Raw genomic sequence first — 20978 nt, forward strand, 5'->3', positions numbered from 1 at the left:
CAAACTCCGAATGACGCCCGTCGATGGGCTAAAGTTGCCTCGATCCGACAACATTGGCGATGAATCCGGTTGATATCTTACAAGTCAAACGCATACTGATGAAGGAACTCAGAGTCCACCAGAGGCTTACAAAGGAATATTTATTATAACTTGATATTAGTCAGTCCTACTGGGTGAGAAATATTTTAAACTGGACATAAATTCATAATTATAATTGTGTTATGTTTACATGTTAAAAAATTTCATATTGTGTATCACATTTTGATAGAAATGTCTCATCGATGTGAAATTTAATAATTACTACGAACGAAATATTCAATATATGATAGGACGATACTTGGTAGTTGATTTGAAGACCGCTGTATTGCATCAAGGAGGTAACTCACAATGGTGAAGTATGTTTTTGTTCATTCCAGCAAATGAATAATGCCGGGCATAAATGCTTCAAGTTGGGCGAGCACGTGTTCAGTGTTAGGTTACTTATTCTCTCACGACTGGATAGCAAATAGTGCGACCGGCTTCATGGTAGATGGATCGTGTGCAATTATCGGGTAGACCAATGATAAAATTTGATTGGATATTTTATGAACAGCGAAGGATGATCTTCACATTTGCCACATGAACAGAGTGGTGTGATAAAAGCCATTGTACCGGTGCAGCAAATGAGCCATGAAGATGGCATGTTGTCTGGTCTTGCATGCAACATTTTTACCAAGCTTAGTTAGATGCAAGTTTTGTCCGCTATGCTCTCCTGCTCTTTTTAACATGTGTCAGAGGAATGCATTCTGGCTTTACAGATACGTATTTCAACCTCAACAGTAAGGGATCTTATGCATATTATGGAAGCATTTATGAGGGAAAGGACGGTCTGTCGTTTTCATACGTACAATATAAATTAAAAATTATTTGTATGGAAGAACTCATACATGAGGTGGGAGGGGTAGAAAAACCCAGAAAAATTGCTTACGTAATAAGGGTATCTTCTTCATAAAATTTCGAAGAACGAAAATAGGATGCATGACATGCTTATCAATTAAAACATTGTATAAAACATTTACGTATCCGATATAGAGCTAGGTGAATTAACCTTTCTCGCATGAGCAGCAATAAATAACATTTTAAACGATGTGATAATTTTAAAGTAAATCTATTCTTCAGAAAATCATTAAAAAATTTAAAAATAAAAGAATAAAAAAAATTTGAACAAAATTTAAAATTTACAAAATTAAAAATTTACAAATTTACAAATTTACAAATTTAAAAATTGAAAAATTTAGAAATTTAAAAATTTAAAAATTTAATAATTTGAAAATTTAAAAATTTAAAAATTGAAGAATTTAAAAAATTAAAGATTTAAAAATTAAAAAATTTAAAAATTTAAAAATTTAAAAATTTAAAAAAAAACTAAAAATTTTGAAAATTTTAAATTTAAAAATTTTTAAAATATAAAAACTTAAAAAATTAAAAATTTAAAAATATAAAAATTTAAAAATTTAAAAATTTAAAAATTTAAAAATTTAAAAATTTAAAAATTTAAAAATTTAAAAATTTAAAAATTTAAAAATTTAAAAATTTAAAAATTTAAAAATTTAAAATTTAAAACTTAAAATTGAAAATGTAAAACTTAAAATTTAAAAATTAAAATTTAAAATCTAAAAATTAAAAATCTAAAATTTAAAATTTAAAATTCAAAATTTAAAAATTTAAAGATTTAAAGATTTTCAAAATTTAAAATTTAAAAATTTAAAAATTTAAAAATTTAAAAATTTAAAAAAATTTAAAAATTTAAAAATTTAAAAATTGAAAGATTTTAAAATTTTAAAATTTTAAAATTTCAAAATTTTAAAATTTCAAAATTTCAAAATTTCAAAATTTCAAAATTTCAAAATTTCAAAATTTCAAAATTTCAAAATTTCAAAATTTCAAAATTTCAAAATTTCAAAATTTCAAAATTTCAAAATTTCAAAATTTCAAAATTTCAAAATTTCAAAATTTCAAATTTCAAAATTTCAAAATTTCAAAATTTCAAAATTTCAAAATTTCAAAATTTCAAAATTTCAAAATTTCAAAATTTCAAAATTTCAAAATTTCAAAATTTCAAAATTTCAAAATTTCAAAATTTCAAATTTCAAAATTTCAAAATTTCAAAATTTCAAAATTTCAAAATTTCAAAATTTCAAAATTTCAAAATTTCAAAATTTCAAAATTTCAAAATTTCAAAATTTCAAAATTTCAAAATTTCAAAATTTCAAAATTTCAAAATTTCAAAATTTCAAAATTTCAAAATTTCAAAATTTCAAAATTTCAAAATTTCAAGATTTCAAAATTTTAAAATTTCAAAATTTCAAAATTTCAAAATTTAAAAATTTAAAAATTTAAAAATTTAAAAATTTAAAAATTTAAAAAATTAAAAATTTAAAAATTTGAAATTTGAAATTCATAAATTCAATAATTCAAAAATTTTAAAATTTAAAAATTTAAAAATTTAAAAATTTAAAGATTTTGAAATTTCAAAATTTCAAAATTTTAAAATTTTTAAATTTTAAAATTTAAAAATTTCAAAATTTAAAAATTTAAAAATTAAAAAGTTTAAAAATTTAAAAAAAATTAAAATTTTAAAATCAAAAATTGAAAGTTAGAAAATATTTAAAAATTTGAAAATTTTGAAATTTATTCACAGTTGATTCAAAGGTATAAGATTGCTAATGTCGTTACTGTTCGCATTACTAACATGTAGGTTACTTTGACCTGGCTGCCAAAGTACCGGTACTACAAGTGTCAAACCGATGTTGGTGATGAAACAAAACATGCACTACAACATGATGCATAAATTATGGCCAATTACTTGTTGAAGCATAATTTGGCAAAATAATTCAATTGACTACATCACCACTAGCGTTCTAGTACTTATGCTTCTACTGTCAAGCCTTCATTGTATGGCTGTTGCTAGTGTTGCTGTATTGCTAGATAGCGAATAGAATAAATATTTTGCTAAAGGCGTCAATTTTTCAAATAAGTCAGATGGCCAAAAATCCCCAGGTCGAATCCGTTGTTGAGCAAAATAACTTAGCCCTCTAATAGACAAATGTTTGGTTTCGCTCGAGATCACTGTAATGTATCACTGTATCACTTGACTTTGTAAAATTGATCGAAGCACGTTTTGGGCTGTATAAAATTCATTTCGCCGTCGCATCATTTTCACATTTGGAATTTTCAGAAGTCTCTGAATTATTGTTATGAAATATTTTTTAATTTTTTAATTGAAAATTCACATTCAATGTTTGTAGAGACTCTTACTTGATGGGCTTCAGTTCCTCGATGAGCATCCTCCACTGGTCTCGATCCTGGACCTCAGGTCCTCTTCAACTGCAGAAAACTATTGTGTAGGCGGCTTTTCAAGAAGCCTACAGCCTCTTCCGGGTTCTCTACTGAATATTACTTCGATTAACGCTCTTCCGTCATACGAACAACATGTCCGGCCCGCCGTAGTCAGCCGTGTTGTATCAGCTTAACAATATCCGGCCCTTTATACCGCTCACTGCCGTGTTTGAGAAGTTCAGCCGGGAGCTGGTCCTTCCTACCCTGATCCAGAGTAGGCGGCTCAGCAGCTTAGCTTGTTCGCTGTCGCCATGGTTTATCGAATTGCTGCTTCCACCTGACAGCCACTTCAGTTTTATTTGTCAGCAAATTATTTTCTTGGATGTTGAACATGACGAGAGATAGCGCTGACTTCCTCCGAACGCCATTGACAGTCAAATGAAACCTCCGTAAGCCGCCCTGCTCCATTCTTTCCTGAGTGTAAGTAATCACTTATTGTTGTGCGTTGCTTCCATTGAGCGTTGCTGTGCATTGAGTGATGTGCCCTTGAAAACGCGAGTAGATTTAAATTTTGATTCCGAGAGGCTTGTCCTTAAAAGTGCATTGAAGTTCATATTGTTGGCCAAATTCAAAAACTTTTCGCATAAGGTTAATTCGACGAGGATTTCTTGACGCAAAACTACAGCTTTGTTTTTGATGCAGATACGGAGGGCGATGTTTTTACCGAATTTTTAAAACCCTAAAATCAAATAAAAAAAAACTCTCTGACATCCACGTGTACCTCTCCAGAAAGTTACACGACCTATACTGCCTGTAATCGTATAACTGTTCCATATGAATAGGAAACCCAGCAAAGATGGGACAACTATGCGATTACAGGCAGTATAACTCTGCCTCGTTGACATGGTTCAAGGCGAATTTCTTGCTAAACTTTAAGGCAGATTAAACATATTTAATTCATGTCATTGAATCAAAACTGACCTTAACCGTACAACAAAGCCATCACAGCACAAAACCCCAGCTTGTTTGCTCAGAGACGTTATCAATTAAAGAAGCATTCCCACCACAACCACCAACCGGTACCGAGTGCCACCAGATAAGACGCTCGCCATCGCATCGGAGCGAATCGCACCTAACACTATGATGGGTCTGGTTGTTGTCGCAGTCCTTATTGATTAGTTAGTAGGTATCGCGTCTCACGGATCTTCGTCTGTCGCGTAGTTGTTATCTGGGCAACCCTTCCGGACACATACGAGAATCGTATGTTGGAGGCCAGTTTCAATCGCAGAATGGTACTTTGTTGACGGTCATATTACTTAACCCGGGAAAATTCGTTTGCGGATATTGTGTCGTTTTCGATTTGTTTTTCTTCTACAATTGTTGATGGATGACAGTGAATGCTACTGGTGTTGATAATCTGATATGGAAACAGTTCCAGAAACGAGCTTAAAAATGGCGGTTGAGGAAAATATTGCGCTCCCTGACCCGGACACAGAGGAGAAGAGGGATACAAACAATGCAGTGAAGGACGTGCCAAGCAGCCCAAGCTATACTGGTGGTGAAAGCATGGTACGTATGTTACCGATACACGAGTTCTAAAAGAATTATCAGTGCCAACAATAACAAAACATGCAACAATACCCGAAATAAATATGTCAGCGAAGCTTTAATTTTAACTATTAAGCAATTCAACAACATACAGTAAACCAATCGAAGTGTCGCCTTCATCGAAAACCGAACTGCGATAACGAACACCTATAACCATTCGATTTCAAGTTTGACGTGCACACAGTTTTGAAAGATAACGCCGTGCGATACTATATGACTCATGTGATGAGAATAGAATTTTGTAAAGCACACGAAATATTTAGTTTCTGAAGAAGCATAATTTTGTTGGAAACACTGTCTTAATATTTTTAATATTGCTAACAATTATCGGGAAAACCCCTGTTCCGTCATCCTTCTCGTTCTATGTAGTCCGGTGCTATTCTATTACCAGTTATCGATAACCGTTTCTTTTGTGACCCGCTGTACTGCCGGTAACCGTCGAGCACATCTTCGCACATCGGTTCTTCAGATAATAGTGGCTATTGGTTAATCGTAGAATAATCCCATCGCAATTGGTACAATTCATGGTTCGTTTTCTGCCATCTGTATTCTATATCCGCTTGCCATATTGTTATGCGAATACACAACACTTTCCGTTAAGGTATTTTACAAATTATCTGATGTAGATTGCTCAGTTGTTCAATTCCAGAGAACTCAACAGTTTCCAACTCTCCCGGATTTGAAAATCTAGTGTCGGGAATCTTATGTCATCCGTGTGTATATATTCGTTATCGTGCAAAATGTTCAATAAAAAAAGTGATACCGTAAGGGATCGAAATCCATCCACTTCGCGAAATATCTACAAGCCCCTTTATTTAGGGGAAATTATTTATAATTTTTTTTTTCTTGATCTTATACTTGACAGTAAGTTTTCTGGCCAATAAAACATTAAAATTTAACCATTAAAATAACATAATAAAAAAACATATTGTCATCCATCAAACGCAAGGTTTCGTGTTTCGCGAACTAATTGGATGATTGAACTGAAAGTGTCTATTTTTTAATTATAAACAGCAATTAATAGAGTAATAACAATAACAGCAGAATAATAATCAAAGGGACAGTTTCGCAAGGTACCTATTGAACTATTCAAAATGGTAGTCTTGTCAATCGGGATTCTTTAATTAAAATATTTAGTTAGAAAATAGCTGTATGAACTATGATTCAATGATTCGAAATCCGTCCACGGTGGACGGATTTCCATTCGTGGGGTGATGGTTTTGTGCGTTATTTTATCATCTTTTTCGTTGTTTTCAGTGCAACACAATGGAGCACATGAAAAATAGAGGCCCTCGTGCAACCGTATCAATAACGAACGTTCCATTTGCATTTGATTAGTATTTTCCAGAGACTGTTTTGTATACTGCAGTGCTTAGGTGTACGGGGCGTTTTGGGTACGTTGATGCACTACGGCGTCAGTTCCACCACAATTTAATGTGAAACCGATCTCTCGTATATTTGATAAAGTTGTTCATTTCCCAAAATTATCCGACCTGTATTGTTTTATTTTGCCAATAGGGTGACCGTTTTTTGAGTTGGTAAGATCAGAAAAATTGACGTTTTCGAAAATAATTCACCTTTTCAAAGCAATTTGGTGGACCGACATTCAATCTCCAGTGTGGGGAAAAACAATCCGTGTTTACTTTTCAAGTCAAAACTTTATTGTTAGCATATTAAATAACAAAATATATCAATGGACAACGTGAATGCATTACCCCAAGATGTAACACTCATTTTGATGCCTCCAAATATCCTAATTTGGTTGATACACACGTATTTTAGCGTTTAGGAAAATTATCAGCAATGCTCGCTACTTGCTCCCCTGATATAGCATATCATATAGCATAAATCAAACTAGTTTTTAAAGGAAAAGTTAAACCGTTCACCTAAGGTTGTAGGACAAAATGTCGAAGGTCAAAAGGTCGAAGGACAAAAAATCGAAGGTCAAAAGGTCGAAGGGACAAAAGGTCGAAACAAAAAAACTACGTCAAAAGGTCGAAGGACGAAAGGACGGAAGGTCTTTCTTTTTTCTTCCTTCTTTCTTATTTCTCTTCCTTTTTCCTTCTATTCTCTTCGTTCTTTCTTTTTCCTTCTTACTTCATATGTTTCCTTCCTTCAATTCCTCCTTTCTTCCTTCTTACTTCTTTCTTCCTTCATTATTTCATTTTCTTTATTTTTAACTTCTTTCTTTTTTCTTTTTTCTTCCTTCTTTCCTTCATCTTTCATCCTTCTTTCCACCTTTTTGCCTTTCTCATGTACAAAGTATAAGTAAAGGCTATAGGATCACTTCAAAACAGATTTATAGAAGGCTCGTAGACCCATAGTGTTATATACTAATCTACTCAGTTCTAAGAATTTAAGTGATGTCTGTATGTGTGTATGTATGTGTGTGTGTGTACAAAAATGTGAGACACACTTTTTGGTACGTAGCATTATCCGATTTGCTCGCAGAATGCGGTTTAGTTGTTTCCTATTGAAAATTGGCCCGATCGGTCATTGCGTTCCAGAGTTATTGACAAAACATTGTTTTTTGTCAAGATCCCCCCTTGGAAAAGAAATCTCCACATAAAAAAAATTGTTTTTTTCAAAAACTGCTGCAATGCATTCAAATGACCGCAGATAGATATGAATTTTTCCTTTTTATAATGCGTGAGAAAGGCACCACCAACGCTAGGTGGATTGATCTGGCTTTCTTCCTTACTTTTTCCTACTTTCGTACTACTTGCTTTCTTTCTTTATTTATTCTTTCTCTCCCCCCTTTTTTTATTTCCTGTTTTTCTTCCTTCTTTCTTTTACTTTCTTCCTTCGTTTTTCTTCTTTCTTTTTTATATGTTATTTTTTCCCTTCTTCCTTTGTTCTTTCTTTCTTCCTTTTATCTTCTTTCTTTCTGTCGCCTTCATTCATTCTTTCCACTTTCTTTTTTTCTCATTTTTTCCTTCTTTTCCTTCTTTCTTTTGTCTTTTCTTCTTTCCTTTTTTCTCTCTTTCTTCCTTCTTTCTTTTATCTTTCTTTCTTCTTCCTTCTTGTTTCTTGTTTTTCTTCCTACTTTCTTTTTTCTTCCTTCTTCCTTTTCTTCTTTCTTCCTTCTTTCATCCTTCTCTATTCTTTCTTTCATCCTTCTTCCTTTCTTTCTTCTTCCATCCTTCATTCTTTCTTATGTCTTTCTTCTTTCTTGATTATTTCTCTATTCTTTGTTCTTTATTTCTTCCATCTTTAATCTTTATTTCTTCTTTCTTCCTTATTTCTCTCTTCTTTGTTCCTCATTTCTTCCATCTTTGTTCTCTTTTCCCGTTACTTGCTTCCTTCTTCTTTCTTTTGTGCTGCTTCATCGCGTCTTCTCTCCTTTTTCTAACTGCCTTCTTTCTTCCGTCCCTCAATTTTCCTTTTTTCTTCCTTCTTACTTTCATCCTTCTTTTTCTTTCTTCCATCTTCCTTCTTCTATGTTCTTTTTTCCTCTTCTGTTCTTTTTCTTTCTTACTATATATTCCTCCTTTCTTCTTTCTTCCTTTTCATTTCTTATTTACATCTCACTTCTCCGTTCCTCACTGCTCACATTTCTCACTTGTCACTTTTTACTTCTTATTTCTTCCTTTCCACTTCTCACTTTTCACTTTTCACTTCTCACTTCTCATGCTCACTACTTCCATCTTGCATCTCACTTATCACTACTCACAACTCCCATTTCCCGACCTTTTATCCTTCGACCTTTTATCCTTCGACCTTTTGACACAGATTCTCGCTTAAGGGTCACGTGCCACACCCAGACATTGTAATGACATAAACTGGAATCCTCTTACGAACTTCCTGAAAATGAAACTTAGGTTGCATTGTCAATACGGAAGGAACTAGTTCATCGGATTGTCCTTTAAGTATTTCCGTAGTCTTCTTGCGGGCTCCACCCCACTACCTCGAATGCCAGTACCCCGAACGCCATTTTCCCCAAGGCCACTACCTCGAATAAGCCAGTACCCCGAAAACCATCACCCCGAACGGGACACTACTCCACACTCTTACTCACTCAACCTCTCTTACTCACTCAACCTCTCTTACTCACTCAACCACTTTTACTCACTCAACCACTTTTACTCACTCAGCCACTTTTACTCACTCAACCACTTTTACTCACTCAACCACTTTTACTCACTCAACCACTTTTACTCACTCAACCACTTTTACTCACTCAACCACTTTTACTCACTCAAACACTCTTACTCACTCAAACACTCTTACTCACGGGGCAGCAGGGACTTTGTCCAAGGGCTTGACGACCCCTCCCCATGGCCACTGCGAGTCAGACCGGGACCATTGTCCCTAACCCCTAATCCCAAGGCGTCAAGCGACCCGTGCCGAGGAGATGCATGGCCAGGGGGGTGAAATAATAAGCTAGGCCTTTAACGGAGCCTGTGGGGTACCTGGGCACCCTCCACAGTAATTGTCCCTTACCGCGTCATGCTGGGCTCTGGCGTGGTGGACCTCTTTTCCCGAGCAACTCGTGGGACCAAAATGGAAAACCAAGGCAATTCTTCAATTAGTGGTAGTAGTGTAGGCGACAACCCCTTCGCAAGAGGTGGATTGTTCAGGTCTCCGCCTAGGAGGCCAGAGGCAATAGTCGGCAACTCAGTGCGCAGCGCCGGCGTGGGTCACTTAACCTTCCTCTCGGCTAAAAAAACGCCGGTAGAGGTTATTGACGGCCCATGGCTTGTGGAGGCGATGAACCGCAAACGCGATGGGCTTTCGGCCTTCGAGGTGGCGACGGAACAGCTGGACGCCATCATCGACTTTGCGTCATCGAAGCATAATATCAGTAAGGACCTCAAGAGGAGCTTGCAGAAACTTCGAAAGTCGATGTTGGACGCCAAGCTGGAAAAGGCGGTCGGGACGGCCAAGTGCGAACCCGTGAAATCCATGGAGTCAAGGTCTACCCAGACTGAGGCCCAAGAATTCGCGGATTTGGGCAAGGTCGAATCGACCGAGGACGTGCCAGCGAAGACGGTGGTGCCAAAGTCTGCCCAGACCGAGGCTCAAGTATTCGCGGGCACGTCGAGGTGGCTGCTCCAACGGAGCAGACACAAAAACAGGGAGACAGTCTCCAGGGATGAGCTCCCTGGGGCCGCTCCAAAACGTGGAGGGTTACTACCCCGAACAAGGGTAGTGGGGCTGGGAAGCTGAACCCCGGCCAGGTACCTCCTCAACTGGAGGAGGAAGGACCTGGAAAGGTCCGTCCACCCAGGAAAGACGGTGGTAAGGGGTTACGGCAGGCTGAGAGGTCTCAGCCGCCCCAGACCAGGGACATAGAGGGGGATGACACCTCCTGGACCCTGGTCCAGAACATGAGGAAACCGAAGACGTCAAGGGCCGAAAAGAAGGCCCAGGCGAATGAGGGTAGCAAAAAGTCTAGGGTAGGCGCCAATCGCTCCAGGGGCGATGCCCTAGTCATCAAGACGGACGAGGCTAAGTACTCGGACGTCTTGAAGGCGATGAGGAGTGACGTCAAGCTCGGTGAACTCGGCGCCGACGTACGTCGAATAAGACGTACCCGGACGGGCGAGATGATCCTCCAGCTGAAGCGGGGCGTCTCGCAAAAGGGCGCCTACAAGAAGTTGGCGGAGGAAGTCCTAGGCGAGACGGTCAAGGTGAGGGCACTCACGACGGAGGTGAATCTAAGGGTTAAAGACCTGGACGAGATCACCGAAGTCGAAGAGCTCGTCACGGCACTGCGGCGACAGTGTGAAGTGGAAGCGTCCACCGCAGCCGTTCGGCTACGGAAAGGTCCAGCAGGGACACAGGTAGCATTGGTTCGGCTACCTGCAGCTGACGCCTCCAAGGTAGTCAAGTTAGGGAGCGTCAAGGTGGGGTGGTCGGTATGCCCTGTGGGCATATACGAGCAACCCGAAGTTTGCTTCAAGTGCCTGGAACCGGGGCACAAGCAATGGGACTGCAAAGGCCCTGACAGAAGCAAGCTCTGTCGACGCTGCGGATTGGAGGGACATAAGGCACAATGCTGCACGAACCCTCCCAACTGTTTGATCTGTTCCAGCAAAGCTGCGAACAGCAAGCACCCCATGGGGGTTCGAAGTGCCCGGCGTTTAAGCGTGTTGCAAAATCACAGTGCAGGTAACGCAGCTAAACCTGAACCACTGTGATGCAGCCCAGCAACTGCTGTGTCAGACAGTTGCTGAATGGGGGACGGATATCGCCATCATAGCAGATCCTTACCGGGTACCCGCCAGGAACGGTAATTGGGTCACCGATGGGTCTCGAATGGCAGCGATATGGACAACGGGGAAATACCCAGTTCAAGAGTTGGTGTCTTCGACACACGAGGGCTTCGTCATTGCCAAAATCAACGGGGTCTTCTTCTGCAGCTGCTATGCGCCTCCTCGATGGTCGATCGAGCAGTTCGGTCGAATGCTAGATTGTTTGACAGCTAACTTGATGGGGCGTAGGCCGGTGGTGATAGCGGGGGACTTCAACGCTTGGGCCGTGGAATGGGGAAGCCGATCCACGAATCAACGGGGACAGATCCTGCTGGAATCACTGGCCATGTTGGATGTGGACTTGGCTAATGTCGGTACCAAAAGTACCTACAGCTGGAACGGCGCCGAGTCGATTATCGACGTTACGTTCTGGAGCCCTGGCCAAACGAGTAGTTCGAACTGGAGGGTAGATGATGGCTACACTCACAGCGACCACCTGGCGGTTCGCTACAGTATCGACTATACGACCAGCATTCAGCGGACGGAAGAAGGGGCGAGGCCTAGTCCTCGTATGTGGAAGACATGCGATGCCACCATGCCTAGGAAAGTCCACCCTAGGAATGGGAGACCACCGGCTTACTGGTGGACTCAAGCAATTGCGAACCTGCGCCGCGCCTGCCTACGGGCAAGGAGGCGGATGCAGCGAGCACGCACAGAAGAGGAGCGTGTTGAACGACGGGTGGCGTTCGTGGCTGCTAGAGCCGCTCTGAAGACTGAGATTAGATCAAGCAAAAAGCCTGCTTCGAGGGCCTGGGGCAAAGTGCCAACGAGAATCCATGGGGTGACGCCTATAGGGTCGTAATGGCCAAGACACGTGGGGCGATGGCCCCTACAGAGCGGTCTCCAGAGATGCTGGAGAGGATCATCGCGGGGCTCTTCCCACGTCACGACCCAAGCCCTGGCCTCCTTCGTGGAGCTGCCAGGAGCCAGGGTGGCCGACGAGGGAAGAGTAACGGTGGCGGAACTTGCGGGGATTGCACAGTCCCTTAGTGTAGGTAAGGCGCCAGGACCGGATGGTATTCCGAACCTGGCCATTAAAGCGGCCATTGCCGAGGCTCCCGAGATGTTCAGATCTGTCATGCAGAGATGCCTGGACGAGGGAGTCTTCCCTGAAGCATGGGACAGGCAGAGCTTGGTCCTATTGGGATCCGTCGGCATATAGACCAATATGCCTGCTTGATATGGCGGGGAAGGTGCTCGAGAAGATCATCCTCAACAGGTTGTTGATACGCACGGAGGGTGCGGATGGTCTATCGAGTAACCAGTTTGGCTTCCGAAAGGGTAAGTCGACCGTAGACGCTATCTTGTCGGTTACCAAATCCGCGGAGATAGCTATCCAGCGTAAGAGGAGGGTAGTTCGCTATTGTGCAGTAGTGACTCTCGACGTGAGGAATGCTTTCAATAGTGCCAGTTGGGCAGCTATTGCAGATGCGCTCCTGCGTCTTGGAATTCCAGTACCTGTACAAGATTCTCAAGCTACTTCCAGAATCGAGTACTGGTATACGACACGGAGGCGGGTCGGAAGTGTGTTGACATAACCTCAGAGGTTCCGCAAGGTTCCATACTGGGTCCGGTGTTATGGAACGTCATGTACGACGGTGTCTTGAGGTTGAAGTTCCCGGTGGGCGTGGCAATCGTCGGCTTCGCTGACGATATTACGCTGGAGGTCTACGGCGAATCGATCGAAGAGGTGGAGTTGACTGCAGCCCACTCGATCGCAATTGTGGAGGAGTGGATGAGTTCCAGGAAGTTAGAACTGGCTCACCACAAGACTGAGGTGGTTGTTGTTAACAACCGAAAGTCGGAGCAGCAAGCGGTGATAAGGGCAGGCAACTGCACGATCACCTCTGAACGCTCAATCAAACTCTTTGGGGGTAATAATCGACGATAAGCTCACCTTTGGTAGCCACGTCAATTACGCCTGCAAGCGTGCCTCCACAGCTATAGTGGCATTGTCCCGGATGATGTCCAATAGCTCTGCGGTTTATGCCAGCAAGCGCAAGCTTCTGGCTAGCGTTGCTCTGTCCATACTGAGGTATGGGGGGCCAGCTTGGGGCACGGCCCTGCGTATTAACTGCTACAGAACGAAGTTAGAAAGTACGTATAGGCTCATGTGCCTAAGAGTTGCGAGCGCGTACCGTACCGTGTCGCACAATGCAGCGTGCGTGGGACAGTTCCACTAAGGGTAGATGGACACATAGGTTGATACCGGAGATAGGTACGTGGGTCAAGAGGCGCCATGGGGAAATCACTTTCCACCTGACCCAGGTCCTTACAGGCCATGGTTGCTTCAGACAGTACCTACACCGGTTCGGACACTCGGCCTCGCCCGAGTGTCCGGTGTGCGTTGGTTTAGAGGAAACGGCGGAACACGTGTTGTTCGTGTGCCCGCGTTTTCGCACAATGCGTGACCACATGCTTGCCACATGTGGTCTGGACACTACCCCGGACAACATTACTTTCATTACAACATTACATTACTTTCTGGTTGTACCGAAGCGACGATGGGCTTGGCGGCAATGGAAACGGTTTAGCTGGTCGGGGATGCAGTCCTGCCTCCCTCATTGGAGGTGGCCCCTAACCCAGCACTTCCTGGTCAACCCAGGATGTCTGTTGAGCAGATTCCCCCTCCATTGTTTAGGAAGAAAAAAAAAAAAACACTCTTACTCACTCAACCTCTCTTACTCTCTCAACCACTCTTACTCACTCAACCACTCTTACTCACTCTATCACTCTTACTCACTACACCACTCTTACTCACTTAACCACTCTTACTCGCTCAACCACTCTTACTCACTCAACCACTCTTACTTACTCAACCACTCTTACTCACTCAATCACTCTTACTCACTACACCACTCTTACTCACTCAACCACTCTTACTCACTCAACCACTCTTACTCACTCAACCACTCTTACTCACTCAACCACTTTTGCTCACTTTACCACTCTTACTCACTCAACCACTCTTACTCACTCAACCACTCTTACTCACTCAACCACTCTTACTCACTCAACCACTCTTACTCAATCAATCACTCTTACTCACTCAACCACTCTTACTCTCTCAACCACTCTTACTCACTCAACCACTCTTACTCACTCAACCACTCAGCGCAGCTAGGCGCAGCATCTCTTGAAGATGGCTGGAGAGATATTCGATCCGCCATTGGAAGCACCGCAACCGCTGCACTAGGCACAGTGGCTCCGGATCAGAGAAACGACTGGTATGACGGCGAATGTGAGCAGTTAGTTGAGGAAAAGAATGCAGCATGGGCGAGATTGCTGCAACACCGCACGAGAGCGAACGAGGCGATACAAACGGGCGATGCAGCGTGCGTGGGACAGTTCCACTAAGGGTAGATGGACACATAGGTTGATACCGGAGATAGGTACGTGGGTCAAGAGGCGCCATGGGGAAATCACTTTCCACCTGACCCAGGTCCTTACAGGCCATGGTTGCTTCAGACAGTACCTACACCGGTTCGGACACTCGGCCTCGCCCGAGTGTCCGGTGTGCGTTGGTTTAGAGGAAACGGCGGAACACGTGTTGTTCGTGTGCCCGCGTTTTCGCACAATGCGTGACCACATGCTTGCCACATGTGGTCTGGACACTACCCGGACAACCTAGTTCGGAGGATGTGTAAAGATGAAGTTGGCTGGAACGCCGTTTTATCGGCTATCGTCCAAATCGTCTCGGAGCTACACAGAAGGTGGCGCGTGGACTCGAGGGATGGCTAGTTCAGGCGCAAATAAGAGGTGGTCCAAGGGTTCGGAGTCGGCTTCATGGGTCATACCGGTGCCCTGTGGTCGAACTCGATCCTTTTATCGAACAAGTGGCCGCGTGAAAAACAACTTGGTATCGTCGCTTTCGCGGCGTCGGTCAACCGGGCGGGTTCCGAGCCCGAGGACGGAAAGGGGTCCTCGTCAAGGCTGGGGCAGGCGTAGGCACCGCGTCGGCAAGTCCCTCTGTGTGCTGGCGAATAGGCCCTATCGCAGAAAGGTCAATTTGGGGTGCACGCGGCATCATCATTCTTGATACCAGTCGTGCAGAGGGAAGCAGGCGCGAAGTCGACCCTGCCCACCTTCCGAGGACATAGGGCGTGGTAAAGCTACCTGGAAAGCCGGCAATGCGCTGGCACGATACCATGGTGTTCTTCTAAAAAAGCGAGTCACGATGTTCGATGCTGCAAGGACACGCAGCTAACCTCGAGGGTGCGTTATGCACTGGCCCCCCTTTGAAGCATTACTTTCTGGTTGTACCGAAGCGACGATGGGCTTGGCGGCAATGGAAACGGTTTAGCTGGTCGGGGATGCAGTCCTGCCTCCCTCATTGGAGGTGGCCCCTAACCCAGCACTTCCTGGTCAACCCAGGATGTCTGTTGAGCAGATTCCCCCTCCATTGTTTAGGAAGAAAAAAAAAAAACACTCTTACTCACTCAACCTCTCTTACTCTCTCAACCACTCTTACTCACTCAACCACTCTTACTCACTCTATCACTCTTACTCACTACACCACTCTTACTCACTCAACCACTCTTACTCGCTCAACCACTCTTACTCACTCAACCACTCTTACTCACTCAACCACTCTTACTCACTCAACCACTCTTACTCACTACACCACTCTTACTCACTCAACCACTCTTACTCACTCAACCACTCTTACTCACTCAACCACTCTTACTCACTCAACCACTTTTGCTCACTTTACCACTCTTACTCACTCAACCACTCTTACTCACTCAACCACTCTTACTCACTCAACCACTCTTACTCACTCAACCACTCTTACTCAATCAATCACTCTTACTCACTCAACCACTCTTACTCACTCAACCACTCTTACTCACTCAACCACTCTTACTCACTCAACCACTCAGCGCAGCTAGGCGCAGCATCTCTTGAAGATGGCTGGAGAGATATTCGATCCGCCATTGGAAGCACCGCAACCGCTGCACTAGGCACAGTGGCTCCGGATCAGAGAAACGACTGGTATGACGGCGAATGTGAGCAGTTAGTTGAGGAGAAGAATGCAGCATGGGCGAGATTGCTGCAACACCGCACGAGAGCGAACGAGGCGATACAAACGGGCGCGGAACAGATAAAACTCGATTTTCCGGAGGAAAAAGCGCCAGCAGGAAGATCGAGACCGTGAAGAGACGGAGGAACTGTACCGCGCTAATAACGCAAGAAAGTTCTATGAGAAGTTTAACCGTTCACGTAAGGGCCACGTGCCACAGCCCGATATGTGTATGGACATAAACGGGAACCTTCTTACAAACGACCGTGAGGTGATCCAATGGTGGCGAGAGCACTACGAAGAGCACCTGAATGGCAATATGGCAGACAACGGTGGCGGTATGGTAATGAACCTAGGAGCACGCGCGCAGGACATGCGACTTCCGGCTCCGAATCTCCAGGAAATCCAGGAGGAGATCGGCCAGCTGAAAAACAACAAAGCCCCTGGAGTTGACCAACTACCAGGAGAGCTGTTTAAACACGGTGGTGAGGCACTGGCTAGAGCGCTGCACTGGGTGATTACCAATGTTTGGGAGGATGAGGTTCTGCCATAGGAGTGGATGGAAGGTGTCGTGTGTCCCATCTACAAAAAGGGCGATAAGCTGGATTGTAGCAACTACCGCGCGAGTACCGAGTTCGTGGGGCAGTACCAGGCGGTATTTATGAGTGAACGCTCTACCACAGACCAGGTGTTCGCCATACGTCAGGTATTGCAGAAATGCCGCGAATACAACGTGCCCACACATCATCTATTTATCGACTTCAAAGCCGCATATGATACAATCGATCGAGACCAGCTATGGCATCTAATGCACGAAAACGGATTTCCGGATAAACTGATACGGTTGATCAAGGCGACGATGGATCGGGGTGATGTGCGTAGTTCGAGTTTCAGGGGCATTCTCGAGTCCCTTCGAAACCCGTAGAGGGTTACGGCAAGGTGATGGTCTTTCGTGTCTGCTATTCAACATCGCTTTGGAGGGAGTAATACGAAGGGCAGGGATTGACACGAGTGGTACGATTTTCACGAAGTCCGTCCATTTATTTGGTTTCGCCGACGACATTGATATCATGGCACGTAACTTTGAGAGGATGGAGGAAGCCTACATCAGACTGAAAAGCGAAACTAAACGGATTGGACTAGTCATCAACACGTCGAAGACGAAGTACATGATAGGAAGAGGCTCAAGAGAGGTCAATGTAAGCCACCCACCACGAGTTTCTATCGGTGGTGACGGAATCGAGTTGGTTGAAGAATTCATGTACTCGGGCTCACTGGTGACCGCCGATAACGATGCCAGCAGAGAAATTCGGAGACGCATAGTGGCTGGAGATCGTACGTACTTTGGACTCCATAAGACGCTCCGATCGAATAGAGTTCGCCGCCGTACCAAACTGACTGTCTACAAAACGCTTATAAGACCGGTAGTTCTCTACGGACACGAGACCTGGACGATGCTCGTTGGCGTTGGCGGACGGTACGTGGAGGAGGCGAATGAACCACGAGTTGCATCAGCTGTTGGGAGAACCATCCATCGTTAACACCGCGAAAATCGGAAGACTGCGGTGGGCCGGGCACGTAGCCAGAATGTCGGACAGTAGTCCGGTGAAAATGGCTCTCGACAACGATCCGACGGGAACAAGAAGGCGAGGTGCATAGCGGGCAAGGTGGATCGATCAGGTGGAGGATGATTTGCGGACTCTCCGCAGACTGCGTGGTTGGCGAAGTGCAGCCATGGACCGAGTTGAATGGAGAAGATTTTTATGAGCAGCACAGGCCACTCCGGCCTTAGTCTGATAATAAATAAATAAAAATCTATTGCTTTGTAGTGCAATACCATCAAGGATCAGCATACCAAAAGTTTTTAAAATTCATATTGTAAACCAGTCATAAGCGGCACTTGATTCCTAACCAATGCAATGGTTTCAACTCTCCCACAAATTAAACATTGCAGCAGTATGTATCATCGTTATTAACATCACTGATGTTTTGAATAAGCGCATGAGTTCACAGAAGGCATGAATAAAAGGCGCATATTGTAATCCAACAAACTGAACGACGACCGCCCATCTCGTTGAACCGTTTCGTCAGCCGTCATCTGATGGGAACGCTTTTTTAATTAACTCCGAACTGAACCGATCGCGATAGCTCCCAACTGCTCTAATGGTTTGCATTAATTTATTAGTCGGCTTTTTCTCCGGAAAAGTGCTCGGAGAAAAGTCACAATAAGTCACCACCGCGCTCCGAGTCAAGCGCTACATGTTTCAGCGGTGATGGTCAATGTACAGCCCAGCGGAGAGTATTCGTATCAACCCAGTCGGCCGTATCTTACAAATTGGCTACTGTTCAGAAGGGGTGATCAAGCGACATATCGAGAGCATTGCACGTCAAAAATGCTTCTCAAACCCGAGCAACCCTACTCTGTGATCGAATAAGATGCTGCATTCTGACTAATGGCCTGTGTAAAAAAAACGTACGCGTGCCTTTCTCAGCGCGAGCGCACACTTGTTCCACCCATCATCGTCCGATTAAAGAACAACGGAATCCCTTTACGCATTGCGCTGACTGGTTGTTGGTTGCGGCTCCAAGCGTGCGTATTAACCCATGTGAGATGCTGTCAGTGTTTGCGACTGTCTGCCGCACTCACTCGCTGACTTAGTTTAGTACATTCTGCGCCGGAGAGTAGAATGCCAAACAAATTTAAAAAGTAAATTTATTAAATTCTCTTGATTGGTCACTCTGTGGCGTGAGACATGCCAACAACAGCAAGACGATACTGACGACGATCGGGAGAGATGGGTCACGCCTGTCAGTCGACGCCGGGCAATTTGCGAGTCAGGATGAGCCGGAATCGGCGGTGGTACTATCGGAGTTATTGGGATAAAGTGTTGAAGCGACCGTAGTGGGGTACCGAATTGTATCTAATTGGTGAATCGATTACAGTGATGAAACTCATGCTGCAGTTAGTTGGGACTAATTGAAGAAATTCGATCATGTTCATGTGCAGTTTTAAGAAAATATATAGCCCAAAGTGCTTCAAATAATGTTTTCTTCATAGGTATGCCATACGATCGGCTGTTTGGAACTGTGAAAAAGTGACACCCACAGTGAATTTTACTAAAATGAAAAGATGTGCTTAGCTTTATCTGTTAATGAAGAATCGTTGCGAGCTTCGGGATATGTGAGGAAAGAACTGATCGGTCATTTACTATGAAGTATGGTAGCGTATGAGTTGTGTAGACGATTCTATCACAAACGCCCGAATGACACTCGCCCGAATGTAACAGTCGCCTGAATTCCATTCGCCCGAAAAGACCAAACGCCCGAAAAGACCATTCGCCCGAATGGACCACTCGCCCGAATAGACCACTCGCCCGAATGATCCATTCGCCCGAATAGGTCATATATTTATGTTGTTATTTACCACCAGATTCTATAACAACATGTTATTTTTTCTAATAATATTAAAAGAAAAAATATGCCAATCACCTGGAATATATAAACGTACCAGTTTGTCTAGTTTTTTTTTCTTTTCTGCTATTTTAGATGTCTGCTTAGCCTACAGCGGTCGTAGGGTATCAGTGGTCGCATTTCTTTCTTCTAGTTGAAACTGTTTTGGAACGCTGTAAAACGGAGGTCTTCGTTCTTTCAAAAGCATACTCCACTTATTGTGCCTCCCTAAAATGTGATTGGAAGTTCGAGGAATACTGTTTGGGGTATTTTCATAGACCGACCATAGTGAAGGGGAGAAAAGTGGGTCTCTAGTGGTCTTTTTGTGCGTTGATTGGCGACCATTCACATGAGTCCACTACGTTAGGAATAAATACGTTAGCCATGATGGACGTTACGCATTACGGACGTTAGGGATGATGTACGTTAGGCATAATGGACGTCTGGTATAATTCTGCCTTCTTTATGTCATGGGCTGTTCTTTGGGTCATTTATATATAACGTCCATTATGCCTAACGGGTACACCCCATTCACACAATATTTGCTTTCATAATAAAAATACTTTTCTGTGGGCAAGATTTTCGAACCTCCGTTAATGCCTTTGTTATATCTTAACATGAAAAAAGTTAAATATCTTCACCCAACCGGCGGATGTTAGATTTTCTAACAATTCTGTATAAGAATGTACCAAAACCTGTATAAGAACTGGGCATATGCGAAAATGTTAGATTCTTATACAAGTATTGTATAAGAATCTAACAATTTTGTAAGCTTTTCTAACAATATTTGTATGATAGCTAACATTTTTTGTATAAGAATCTAACAATTTCGCATATGCCCAGTTCTTATACAGAATTGTTAGAAAATCTAACATCCGCCGGTTGGGTGTTGGCTGTGCATATGCACAGCACATGTTTCGAAATGGAAAAATTGATATTTAGAAAGAACAATGTATAAAGAAAAGAAGGGTGAATTCCTAGTTGCTCCCTTATTTTTGACGATTGGTTTAAATAAATACCATTGCAACGTTATTTTTTGCTACAGCTCTAATTATTCCATCGGGTTTTGATTCATTTCAGGATGCTTGTGGACCGGTGTAAGTAACCAGCATACATAAAACATATTTTAATATCTGATTCTCTCAACAATGCTGAGCGATTGAAACTGACTTTTTATTCTATGTGAATGGATTTCAAGACAGTGATGAGTAGATTTTATTTATAATCAATGTTAAATGGCGCTTTACACCTCGGGAAAGTTTTCTGTCGGATTTTGGTCCCTGTGCCCTGGGAAAAATATCTGCGGGCCAAATTCTCGATGT

General features: G+C 42.8%; 1 protein-coding gene across 3 annotated transcripts in view; it reads left to right on the forward strand.

Annotated features, from left to right (window-relative positions):
* The first annotated feature begins 18909 nt into the window (after nucleotides 1-18909).
* Nucleotides 18910-20978, forward strand: part of LOC134205564 (uncharacterized) — a 59233-nt gene continuing 57164 nt past the window's right edge. For 2 of the 3 annotated variants that reach the window (XM_062680899.1, XM_062680898.1), the window contains exon 1: nucleotides 18910-19264. The gene's annotated coding sequence lies outside the window, so the exon portion shown is untranslated. The remainder of the gene's footprint in view (nucleotides 19265-20978) is intronic. The other variant, XM_062680900.1, reaches the window with a different exon arrangement.

The sequence above is a fragment of the Armigeres subalbatus genome, chromosome 1 (assembly GCF_024139115.2).
Source record: "Armigeres subalbatus isolate Guangzhou_Male chromosome 1, GZ_Asu_2, whole genome shotgun sequence".
Lineage (NCBI taxonomy): Eukaryota > Metazoa > Arthropoda > Insecta > Diptera > Culicidae > Armigeres > Armigeres subalbatus.